At 39.2% G+C, this 11,930-nt stretch overlaps 1 pseudogene; it reads left to right on the forward strand.

Annotated features, from left to right (window-relative positions):
- Window positions 1–4,538: 4,538 nt before the first annotated feature.
- Window positions 4,539–5,344, forward strand: LOC149204841 (26S proteasome non-ATPase regulatory subunit 8 homolog A pseudogene; annotated as a pseudogene).
- The last annotated feature ends 6,586 nt before the right edge of the window (window positions 5,345–11,930 follow it).

The following is an 11,930-nucleotide window of genomic DNA, read 5'->3' on the forward strand; positions in this document are numbered from 1 at the left end:
AGATAAGGATGTTGTGAAGCAAAAACTCTCTCATTTTCTAGAAATTAAGTTTCATTTTCTCATATTTTGTGCCAAAAAATAATGACTAAAACATAAACATTAACTTGATTTTTTATTTTATTTTTATTTTCTAACATAGCTATCCATGAAAGTTGTATATCTCCCAATATATGAAACCCTGAAGGATTTTTTTCTTCCTTGGTGTATTATTAACAAAAACCTCTTTCACTTTTGTGAAATGCATTTCCATTTTCTCAGAACCATCCTTTGAAAAAAAACTGGCCCTATGTGTGACAAATGATTTGTCCCATGGAATGATTTCTTGAAAAATGGTGGAGAAATGATGTTTATGAGCTGAAATGGCCTCATAATTTCTGATATGACCTCCCTTATGCATCCTCTGCTCAGATATCTCTGATCCCATAGAAAACCCTAGCTCAATGGGAGAGAAAATTAGGGTTTAGTGTAGGGAAAACAAGGGATTAGGGCAATTTATAAGAATGAAGGGAAATAAATGGAATAGGGGGCTTCTAAATTCTTAGGAAATTTTTTTGAGGTAGGGAGGGATGTTAGGAAGTAGGGGAAAATGTAATTTCAAGGATTGAGTGAGGGGAAGGGGTCCAAAAGGGTGAAACATAGGCCTAGCCTAGAAAAGTGTAAAATTGAAGCAATAGGCTACGGTTTGTGGGAAAATGGTGATTTTGAGGGATAGGAGCGATCAAAAGTGTTTAGGAAGGTATATTAAGGATAGGGGAAGGTGTATGAGCATCAAGATACAAGTTTTGTTGATATTTTTACCATGGAGGTCATGAAACAAAGAAAAATGTGCTTAAAACCTTAGTAGAGGGAAAGAAATTTCCAACAAAAACTGACAAACAAATATGGTAAACACATGGCCACTTACTTGGATTTTATGCAATGAAACCTGAAGTTGATGATGAAATATTATGAAATAATGACTTGGGAACCCTAAAACCTAATGGAGACCTCAAAAACCCTAAAACCTAATGGGAACCTTGGCTGAATGAAATCATGATAAAAATGAATATGATGATGAAGACAACTAATGACTGAAGCACACTCAGCACAAACGTGATATGAGGCAGCAAGGAATAAAAATTGTTTAAAAGGATTGGAGACAAACCTGAGACTACATCCAGTGACCAAAGTTTTGGATGATGACCTAATGGAATGACAAAAAATTTGACTGTGGGACCCTAACAAGACATGATAAGGGCCCATTTGATCACTAATGATAGGAGGCAATGACTGACACTAGCATTGGCTCTGTTAAACGCACACATTGCGAGGAAATATGAAAGATAAACATTAGATTGCTTTTCTTATTCACAATGATACATATTTATAATACATAGGAGTGACCCTTGGTTTCATATTCCAAGTCATCCCTTGGACTCCCTTTGGTTGTTCAGCTTCCATGACAACCCTTAGAGGATTAGGTGTCCAACATCCCACCCCTTTAATCCGAAGGGTTGTGTATGATTCCAAGAAGAGAGTTGTAATACAAAACGTGCAAAAATGCATGGCAACACTAGGTTGAATGTGCTCTCTGAAATGTTGGCATCAAGGGAGGTGGTTTAAGGATGACCACCAATACTGGAATGCTTAGTGCAGTTCCCAGAACTGTTCCAGATCTGGCAAGAAGTTCGAGTCTTCTTCTAGAGGAAGTGTTCTTGATTTTTTGGAGAGAGAAACCTTCAACCATGAAAGGGAGGTCTCACCTCGCATAAAAGGGAGAACCTCAACTTGAAAAGGGAGGTCTTAACCTATGATGGTTTAAGGATTACCACCAACTTGGAATGCTTAATGCAATTCCTATAAATCTTCCAAAACTGATAAGAAGCTAAAGTATTATGTTAGAGGAAGTGTCGCCAATTCTTTGAAGAGGCATCATCTAATTAAGGCATGCTCAAGGGCATCTTTATCTCTAGCTACAAATTTGGATATGGTATGGTAGGTTGTGGCTTAGGCTCTCTTGATGTGGCTTTGAAGCTTGTAGATGACCATCATTTCCCCCCTTTTTCAGATACAAGGTGAGATGATGGAGAAAACTCAACTACAAGACTGTTCAATAATCTAGAACAAGTTGGGACATATAACTGAAATATCTTCTTGGTTGTTGATGCCCATTGCCAAGAAGTGATCCATCCAAGATGAATCTTTGTTCTTGCATTAGGCTTGTTTTTGAAGCATCTGTTTGAAGAATGACTAGTTTAATGATAGTGCTTACATGGATGAATATCAAAAAAGTGATCTTTCATATGGCCAACTCAGTCACAGTGTTGGAATTTCACAATTTGTTGTTACTATGGAAGAGGAGCAAAATCTGGAACAGCTAAAGTTGAATTGTCATGAAGAAATCCAACACTCTGAAATTGGATGGGCTTTGAGTAATCTGGAATATGAAAGGAAACCTCCTTATCATATCCAAGACCTATTTTGTTCTTGTTATGGACAAGCTCTTCCCAAGGTCTGACGACCAATTTGGGAAGTGCAAGCTAAATTTCTACTTTTGCATTCAAATTTGTTGTTGCATTAGGCACTAAATGTGAATATTCCTCAACATTACTGATTTTATCACTTGATGGTTGTTGATGGGTGTTTTTTTTAACCTTGAACAAAGGATTGTTTTGAGAAGAAGAAAATTTAGAATGACAAATCCCAAAAGGTAAAACCTCAAATGAAATATGTAAAAGTTCATCTCACTGGAACTGGGACTCCAACCGCAAAAATTCCATGTTTTCTTATGCATTTTGTACACAAAATTTAATGTTAGAAAGAGTGTCCTTACTAATTTTTACCATCCCATCAACACCGAAACGTATCAGAGTATTTAACAACTCTAATGCATTATCAAGTCTGGTCATTTTCTTCATTATCAAACTTACACTTTAAAGAAACTGATCACAACTATTAACCAATGAGGAAGAAGAAAAAGCCACTCACAATTCAATGTTACTGCAATATCCTCTGTAAATGTGCACAACATAATGAGTGTGCAATATCTCTATTCAATGTATGTACCAAGACTTAAATGCAAAGACTTAATCCTCTAACCAACTAGAAACAATGACTGTAATCCACTACATATGCATAAGAGTTACCTCATAACCGACATATAAGATTAAATAGAGTGACCAACATTACTCACTACAGATATAACCAGTCTATACCTCACATCAGAAAATTATTCATCAATTTCTCAACTTTATCCTTCCTCGATAATTTGTGGGAACTCATCAATTTTTCATTACTTAAAAATAATCCCTCACTATTGAGCCTATCAAGGCCTTGAAGGATGGTTGAAGGCTTGAATTTTTCTGTATTATTTTTGTTTATAAAAGATGCCCACCTTTAGTGTTATTGCCTTCGACAGATGCTCAAAGCCATGGGTTTATTTATCTAGCTCTCTATGCTACCCCTGCTCGCAATACTCTTCCACTCCTCTGCCTCTAAGAAATCTTCGGAACATCAGAGACTGTAAATTTAGAATGAAAAATCCCAAAAGGTAAAACCTCAAATGAAATATGTTAAAGTTCATCTCACTGGAACTGGGACTCCAACCGCAAAAATTCCATGTTTTCTTATGCATTTTGTACACAAAATTTAATGTTAGAAAGAGTGTCTTTACTAATTTTTACCATCCCATCAACATCGAAACGTATCAGAGTATTTAACAACTCTAATGCATTATCAAGTCTAGTCATTTTCTTCATTATCAAACTTACACTTTAAAGAAACCGATCACAACTATTAACCAATGAGGAAGAATCAAAAGCCACTCACAATTCAATGTTACTGCAATATCCTCTGTAAATGTGCACCACATAACCAGTGTGCAATATCTCTATTCAATGTATGTACCAAGACTTAAATGCAAAGACTTAATCCTCCAACCAACTAGAAACAATGACTGTAATCCACTACATATGCATAAGAGTTACCTCATAACCGACATATAAGATTAAATAGAGTGACCAACATTACTCACTACAGATATAACCAGTCTATACCTCACATCAAAAAAGTATTCATCAATTTCTTAACTTTATCCTTCCTCGATAATTTGTGGGAACTCATCAATTTTCCTTACTTAAAAATAATCCCTCACTATTGAGCCTATCAAGGCCTTGAAGGATGGTTGAAGGCTTGAATTTTTATGTATTATTTTTGTTTATAAAAGATGCCCACCTTTAGTGTTATTGCCTTCGACAAATGCTCAAAGCCAGGGGTTTATTTATCTAGCTCTCTATGCTACCCCTGCTCGCAATACTCTTCCACTCCTCTGCCTCTAAGAAATCTTCGGAACATCAGAGACTGTAAAGATATCTGAACTAAGGATTCAACATCACAAGGCTTAGAGCTAACCTTTTTATAACTATTTTCTTGTTAAACCTATTTCTTATTTAGTTTTTCCCTTTGGCTTTAACTTACAACGAAAGTATTCTTAGTAACTAGTTGCAGGGTTTGAATGTGTTGAAATAGCGGATTATCTTTGTTTCAAAGAAAGGAAAGACATGGAAGATACACTCTTGGATTTATCTCAAGTATTCATTTTATTCAAAGTTATTTATACCAGAAATGATTTGTCAACATGTTCAACTTTACTGTCTCAACTGAAGGTTATGTTGACAGGATTTCCAACCCTCCCTCCCGTGTAGTGTGAATCATTTGTAGTGATACATGAACTGATGCTAGTAAGGGATATTTTTGAGCATGTTGTTGTTCTCAGTGTAAAAAATAAAGATCAAGATGCCTTTGAGAGGGATTTCTTGTAGCTGAAGCTATATTACATAGATACAAGAGATCTTATTCCACCATCTGCTCAGGAATGTCTAATCCCGGGGCTCAATTTACTGTGTCTTCTGGTGCAAAATAGAATTGCAGAATTTCACATATAGTTGGAGCTCCTTTCACCTGAGGCACTTGAGAATCCATGCATTAATCATGTTGTCAATTAGAGAAATCATTCATGAAAAGTGCCTATAATCGTGTTCTCAATGCTCGACAGGGAGTCCCACAGGAAACTTATGTTTATTTCATGGAACTTCTTGTAAAAACTATCAGAGATGAAATCGCAGGTTGCAGTGAGAAGGCATATGATTATTTATCACTACAGGATGCTAAGCAAATATTTACTCTCTTACCTTCTTTACTCTATGCCCGAAGATCTTTGTCTTGCTCGCATTCAAGGTCCATGAGGATCTTCAAATCAACGCGTTTTCTGATGAGCCTTTCATCTGCAACAATTTGCAAAATATTTTTAGTTTATAATCATTCATCACACCATATCATATCAAAACAGCAAGGAGAAGCCAAATAGTCTGGTAGAGGGTGTTCACAAAGGAAAAATCCAGTGATAACTTGATAAATGCCGCAAATATAACTTGATTGAATATTATTTTCCCTTCAAATAATATCTAATTGAATGCTCGTAAATGTGGGTCGTCGAGTCAAACCCAAATAATCCATCGCAATTAGTACTTCCACCCTTACAAATTCTCTACTGGAAAAATGGCCAAGAGAAAACCCAACACAGGAAGAAACAAAATCCATTAATAAATCTATTCGGTATAATAAAAATAATAGTAAAATCTTAGTGCCAAGGAGCAGAATATATATTGACAAAAACCGGAGCGTGGTGAATAACCAGGGAGTGTAAGCAGAGAGCATTAACGTAATGACCTGGGAGTGTAATTGGAGTGGTATAAAACACATATGAAACTACCATGCTCATTCCACCAACAGAGCAACTATCGAGGACAACACTGAGGAGGTTTAAGGCTTGACACACTGACAAAGAAATGACCACCGACATACTATTCGAGTAGGGAAAAAAACTGAGAGGTAAATAAATGAAATGTAGGAAGGAGTAACATTGAAGGAAGAGTGTTACTACTTGTAAATATGAGCAGAAATTGCAACTATAATTTAGCTGAGAAAATATTTATGAAATGTAGAATTGATGGTAGAACTGACCTACACAGAACGGCCATAAAACAAGTGGCTCAAATATGAGAAGGGTAGGATATCGCCCGCTCTGATACCATGTTAAACACATACATGGCAGAGGAAATATGAAAGATAAACATTATATTTCTTTTCTTATTCACAATGATACGTATTTATAATACATAGGAGTGACCCTTGGTTTCATATTCCAAGTGGCCCCTTGGAATCTCTTTGGTTGTTTAGCTTCCACACCAACCCTTACAGGATTAGGTGTCCAACTGGAGATGGCAGCTCCATGGAGGTGTCAAGAACACCGTAGACCAAGTAGCCTTGTCCATTGGGCATGGAGTCAAAAACCATTCAAAAGACCAAACTCAATATTGAAAACCGATTAACAAACTGAAATATAGACTAACTACAAACCTTACTTGAAGAGAGTACTGAAAAAGATGCTCAGAATTGAGCTTATTCTATTGAAGAATCTAGGGCAAGCAAAGTTAAGATGATTCCTTGTTACATGATAACAATTTGTGAACTATTTAAACAATCTACCTTAGCTTGATGTTTACTTCAATATTAGCATGTGTATGTTAACTTCATCAAATTTCTATCAAAATAAAAGAGACAAGAACACAAATGATTTGGCTTTCTCCAAGGGCCAAAACCTCTCCCTCTTAGAGAGGAAAAACCCACATGTAAATTATTCTTATAGAGATTCCATTGATGAATACCAAGACCATGACCCTTGACACAATCTACCTCTCCAAGACCAAGCCATCAATCCTCTTCATGTCACTGCTGAGATCATTCTCTTCACTGTACCATAGAGGTCATCACCATTGTGATCTTCATCAATGTTGCAACACCATGCCCTTCATAACTACTGCAACACTATGATCTTTATTACTGCTGCAACACCATGATCTTCATCACTGCTGTAACTTAGATTCCTTTACAATAGTATCACCAGGATCACTTGCTGCACTGAGATCCTCTGAGTCAATGAGATCACTGATATGTGATCATGATATATAATTACTTTGATCATTGTTCCACGAAGCATGTTTCCTTAACAAGATCTAAACATTGTGATGACTATAAAGAATAATTATGTCGAGATAGAGATCTAGGATCATTGCGATATCTAATAAATTGAGATCCTATACATATACCTTGACTGTACTGTGATAAGTTGAGACTGTGGTCACGCCAAATTTGTCATGCTCATTCATTGTTATGGATTTGAGACTGATCATAATATCACTACGGCTTACCAAGGTTATGTAGACATTGTTGAACTGAGGATAATCATTGAATTAAGATTCTACCATGTATCTGCAATCATGACTGCACCTAAATCCCAAAACAAGGTGCAGCCAAACCATTTTGTAGCTCCCTGTCTCATCCAAAGCCTTGAATGTGAATTCTCTTCTATCCATGCAGCTTTGTCTCACTGTGGCTACGTTATGACTGCAGCTTCATATCCTCAAGACTACAGCTACAACGACTTCTTACTATGGTTTCATTACTCAAAACTTCAGAGAGATAGAAGTGCGAAGTTCTGTTCCTTTGAGCTAACCCTTTGTGGGTATATATAATGGCGAAGGTTCATATGTGAGCTGAAATAACTTCATGAACCGATGTCTCTTTATAGCAAGCCGACATAACTTGTATTTATGTTTTTAATTCATATTTCTTTGTAGCCAATGTGATCATCTCCTTATTGCTTCATTTGCAGACTTCTTGTGCTTGTTCTTGAGGCATTGATCTTGGTCTTAGATGGATGCTACTGTTGATTTGGGGTAGCATCGGATGTTCTCTAGCCATGAAATTTGGTGGAGAGGTTGGGGCACATGTGATATCCAATACCCAAAAAGAGTTTTGGCAGATTCTAAACAGATAAGGAGATATTAAAATAATTAATATTTTTAATGGAGTCCCTAAGTCTAAACTTAGGGAAAATAAAATATTAATGTGTATTAATATGAATCTGTGTTAGAATGGTCCAAAAGACATGGATCAAACTAGATCTGATCTTAGCCATTGATTAAGGACTTAATCTTGGCCATTGATATGTCAATAGGAAAAGTATAAGAGGAGGCTTGAGGGTCACTTGGAGAATACACTAGAGTGATCACTCATTCTATTCTCTAGAGTGAGGTTTGCTAAGAGAGATAGAATTAGTGATCGAGAGATGCAGTTGAGGGGAATTTGAGTAAAGGAAGACAAACAGGTATAGATAGTGTTGGGAGAATAGTGCAATAGCCAAGGAGAGTGACGCAAGGTTAGCCAGGGCTCACACAGGGCCACATAGAGGTAGCGTGGAACTGCGCAGAGCCTCAGATAAGCCAGTGTTGCGGATGCATAGGGCCAAAGGGCTAATTCAGGGCCTCCCAAGGGTAACGTGGACCCATTTGGGGTGACGCAGAGCTAGTGTGTGGTAGAGAGGGGCTAATGCAGTCCAGAGAGAGGCTGACGTTGGGGTTTTTGGGGCACATTAGCGTTGAATAGATGCCAGAAGGATTATCCAGGGTTTCAGCCAGGAGATTTGTTAGAAACTGAGAGGTATTACTGCTAAGGAAATTCTCTATTGGGTAGGCTAGTTTCAGCACCCATATTCGACTTTGGTATTGCTTAATAAGAAAACCCTCAGATATCTGCACTGGTTTTCCCACATTGGATTTTTCCAGGGACATTAGTCCAAAAATAGTGGTTTAATATGGTGTGTTTATTTATGTTTCTTTTAGTTGTTGATCTGTAGTATCTTGAGCATGCACTAGTGTTTATTTTCAGTATTTACATCTGGTTAAGGAAAATAACAAGTAGGTAGGAATAAATCAGATAAAGTGCATGGAGGGTTTCTAACTAAGTAAATTTAGAAACATCAACATGGTATCGGAGCATGATTGTAGATCCTAAGAGGACTAAAGGAAATCATCTGAGAGGATAGCATCAGAAAATAATTGTCTCGAGGTGGCAGAAGTTGTTTCTAGCAGAGCAGAAACAAGGGAAGGGTGTCATCAAGGGTGAGCTAAGAAGAGGCAACATAGAAGCTAAGGAGGAAAAGGGAGCCTCACGCAGAGAAACAAAATAGCTGGGAAGGCTGACGTAGTTGGTTGAGGAGGCCAGATTGCTAATTCCCAGATTGCGCAGAGCCAAGGGGCTCTCACCTTCAGGTTGCTGGGGTTTAGAAGGCTGTGGGAATATTACAGAGTGGAGCTGGCGAGGTAATTTAGTCATAACAGTACCTAAAAAAGCAAGGCTAGAGGAGTTTCTACCGAGGCTTTCTAGCCGAGGATTCTGGATCAGTGGTGCGGTTGCATAAGATGATCAAAGTAGGGGGCATCTCGACAGCGACAGAAGGATTTCTAGAAGGGAAATTAGGACTGAGAGGGAGTCCAAAAGAGAACTTCCAAACGAGATGTAGAGACTTAGCGGAGTCGAACAAAGAAATTCCAGGAGGGAAGTAGAGGAGCATCATGGCACTACACGGAGTAAGAGATTAGGATAGACTAGATGGAGCATCGAACTTCACAGTCTGGAAGGCCAGAATCTTATCTGTACTTGACAAAAATCATGTCAAAAACTTCGCCTTGAAGATAATAGCTATCCCAGTCGACCCTAATGATAATGACAAGTACGAGGAGGCAATGGCAAGGGCCAAGAGCATTATCCTTGATGGGGTCAAGGATCATAGTACCACACATAGCCAAGAAGGAAATAACATTTTAGATGTGGGAGGCTCTCAAGAAGCTCTACCAGCATACTTCTATGTAGAGAAGAATGCTACTTGAGAATCAGTTGAGGTCATATCAGATGAAGAAGGGAGAACTGATTGACACCTTCCTCAAAGGACTGAATGAGATCTGAGATCAGTTGATTGTTATAGGGACGACACTGGATCAAGAGCTGATGGTGAGGATAGCCTTGAATGATGTCTCAGAAGACTGGGAAGCATTTGTCTAGAGTATACTGGGCAGAGGGACGCTTCCACCTTGGGACAAGATCTGGGCAGCTCTTTGCCAGGAAGAGATCAGACGGGAATCAAAGACAGGTAGCAGCAGCAAGGGGATCAAAGTCAAGCAGGAGGAGGAAGACGTGGCCCTAACATCTAAGGGAAAGCAGGAAAATTGGAAGAAGAAGGATCTCTCCAAGATCAAGTGCTTCCACTGTGGGGAGTTGGGTCATTATGCAACCCAATCTCCAAGGAAGAAGAGTAAGGGAGATTCTTTAGAGGCTAAGTGAGCGCCATCACGGGTAGAGAAGGAAGTTTTTATAGACGACGACTGTTCCATGAGTGCACACACACCAATTGAGCGAAAGTGGGGAGACATCAAGCTATAGTTAGGAAGACTATAGGCGATGAGGGGCAGGATCCTTGAGGTGTGCAGCCTCTTGGATTAGACCTTGCTATGTGTTGTTGAGAAAAGTATCCAATACGGAATGACCCTATCCCACTCTAAGGGTGATAGTACCTCAGCAACAATCAAAGCAAAGCTATTCGAGATTACTTCTTTATGAGATGTAAGAGAGGGGAGAAAGAGATCCACTAACCGATGTCTTCCGCTAATGATTGATCCAATCTTCTCTCTTTGCTGCTTGCTCCCAGTTCTTTGCTCTTTCACTGGCCCAGCTACACCAAGATCCTGCAAAATGGCAAGAGAGGGAAACTACAAGAAGCATACATTCATAATTGATTCAAGGATTAGAATAAATCAAATACACAAGTATAACAATACACCATTGAAACACATGCATATAGAAGAACCTCAAATGCTTTATTAATGGAAGAAGTAAAGTTCAGGAAGTGATACAACCATAAGAGGCCCAATCCAGCATCACCTCCCAGCAGAAAGAAATCTCCTCTTCACCTCCTTCAAAGCAAATCACCCAATAGTTCTATACTCAAACCAACAGCACTTCCTTACATTCACAAGATTCCAGCCCCCTATAGACCTCATGAGAGAGCTCTATATATAGGAGTTTTGGAGAAAGGATGAGTCAGCTTGTAGCTGGCATGAAGCTGACTAGTGTCCTCTCCCACTTCAGTTATTCTTCAGTTCTTGAGTCCACTTGGAGGTTCTTGCTTCCACTTGGAGATCTAGACCCTCTTACTCATCACCAGTCGAATTCTCTGATCCAAGTGTCATTTTGGAAGCTTCCTGGGCATTGACACCTTGAGGAATGACTGTGCCACTTGGCCAAACTCGCCCAGTGCAGGTAGCCTTTTTTGCAGTTGACATTCAGCGCAGGTACACAGTGGAGCAGTTGACATTCAGCGCAAATGCTCAGTGGAGCAGTTGACATGATCCAGAATTAGCTTGTTTTTGAGTGTTTTCAGGTGGAGAACTGATATTCAGTGTTGTGGTTTGCTGACCTTGTTCCTCTAGGGGTAGGAACAACATGCTTAGGGACTTTGGATCCCTTAGATTATTGACATTTCATGCTTCATGCTGCAAGGCACAAAAATGTCTATAACACTATGGGAGCCCCAAAGAGGAGTAGCAGTGCTAGCTGAGTCAGGTAGAGACGGATGTGGATGGATGGCAGAGAGAGCTACAGTGCTGGAGTCACGAGATAGCACGAGGCTAGCAGGCTGCAACAGTGCGAGAGGCACATGAGTGTTCTACCAGTGCAGGATGGCATAGAGAGGTGTGAAACGGTGCAAGATGCAGGAAGTTGTTGCAGCAGCGCAGAGGTCAAAAAGGGAGCACTTGTCAATGGCAGAGGGAGCTTCAGTGTCAATGGGTATCTCTAACCCAACATTGAGAACAGATTGGGAGATTAGTTACTTACTTCTCAGTAACTAATTTGCAGTGCAGCAGTGGACAACACGATGCAACATGATGAGAGGAGGTGCAGTGCGGATGCAATGTTGGGAGAAAGGACCACCATCAGCACGGATGGAGAGGGAGTTGTCATACAAATGCAGTAGTGCTAGTGACATAACCATGGGT

Source organism: Pinus tabuliformis, chromosome 1_2, assembly GCF_031772625.1.
Source record: "Pinus tabuliformis cultivar Carrire ecotype Pingquan chromosome 1_2, CPIR1, whole genome shotgun sequence".
Taxonomy (NCBI): Eukaryota; Viridiplantae; Streptophyta; class Pinopsida; order Pinales; family Pinaceae; genus Pinus; species Pinus tabuliformis.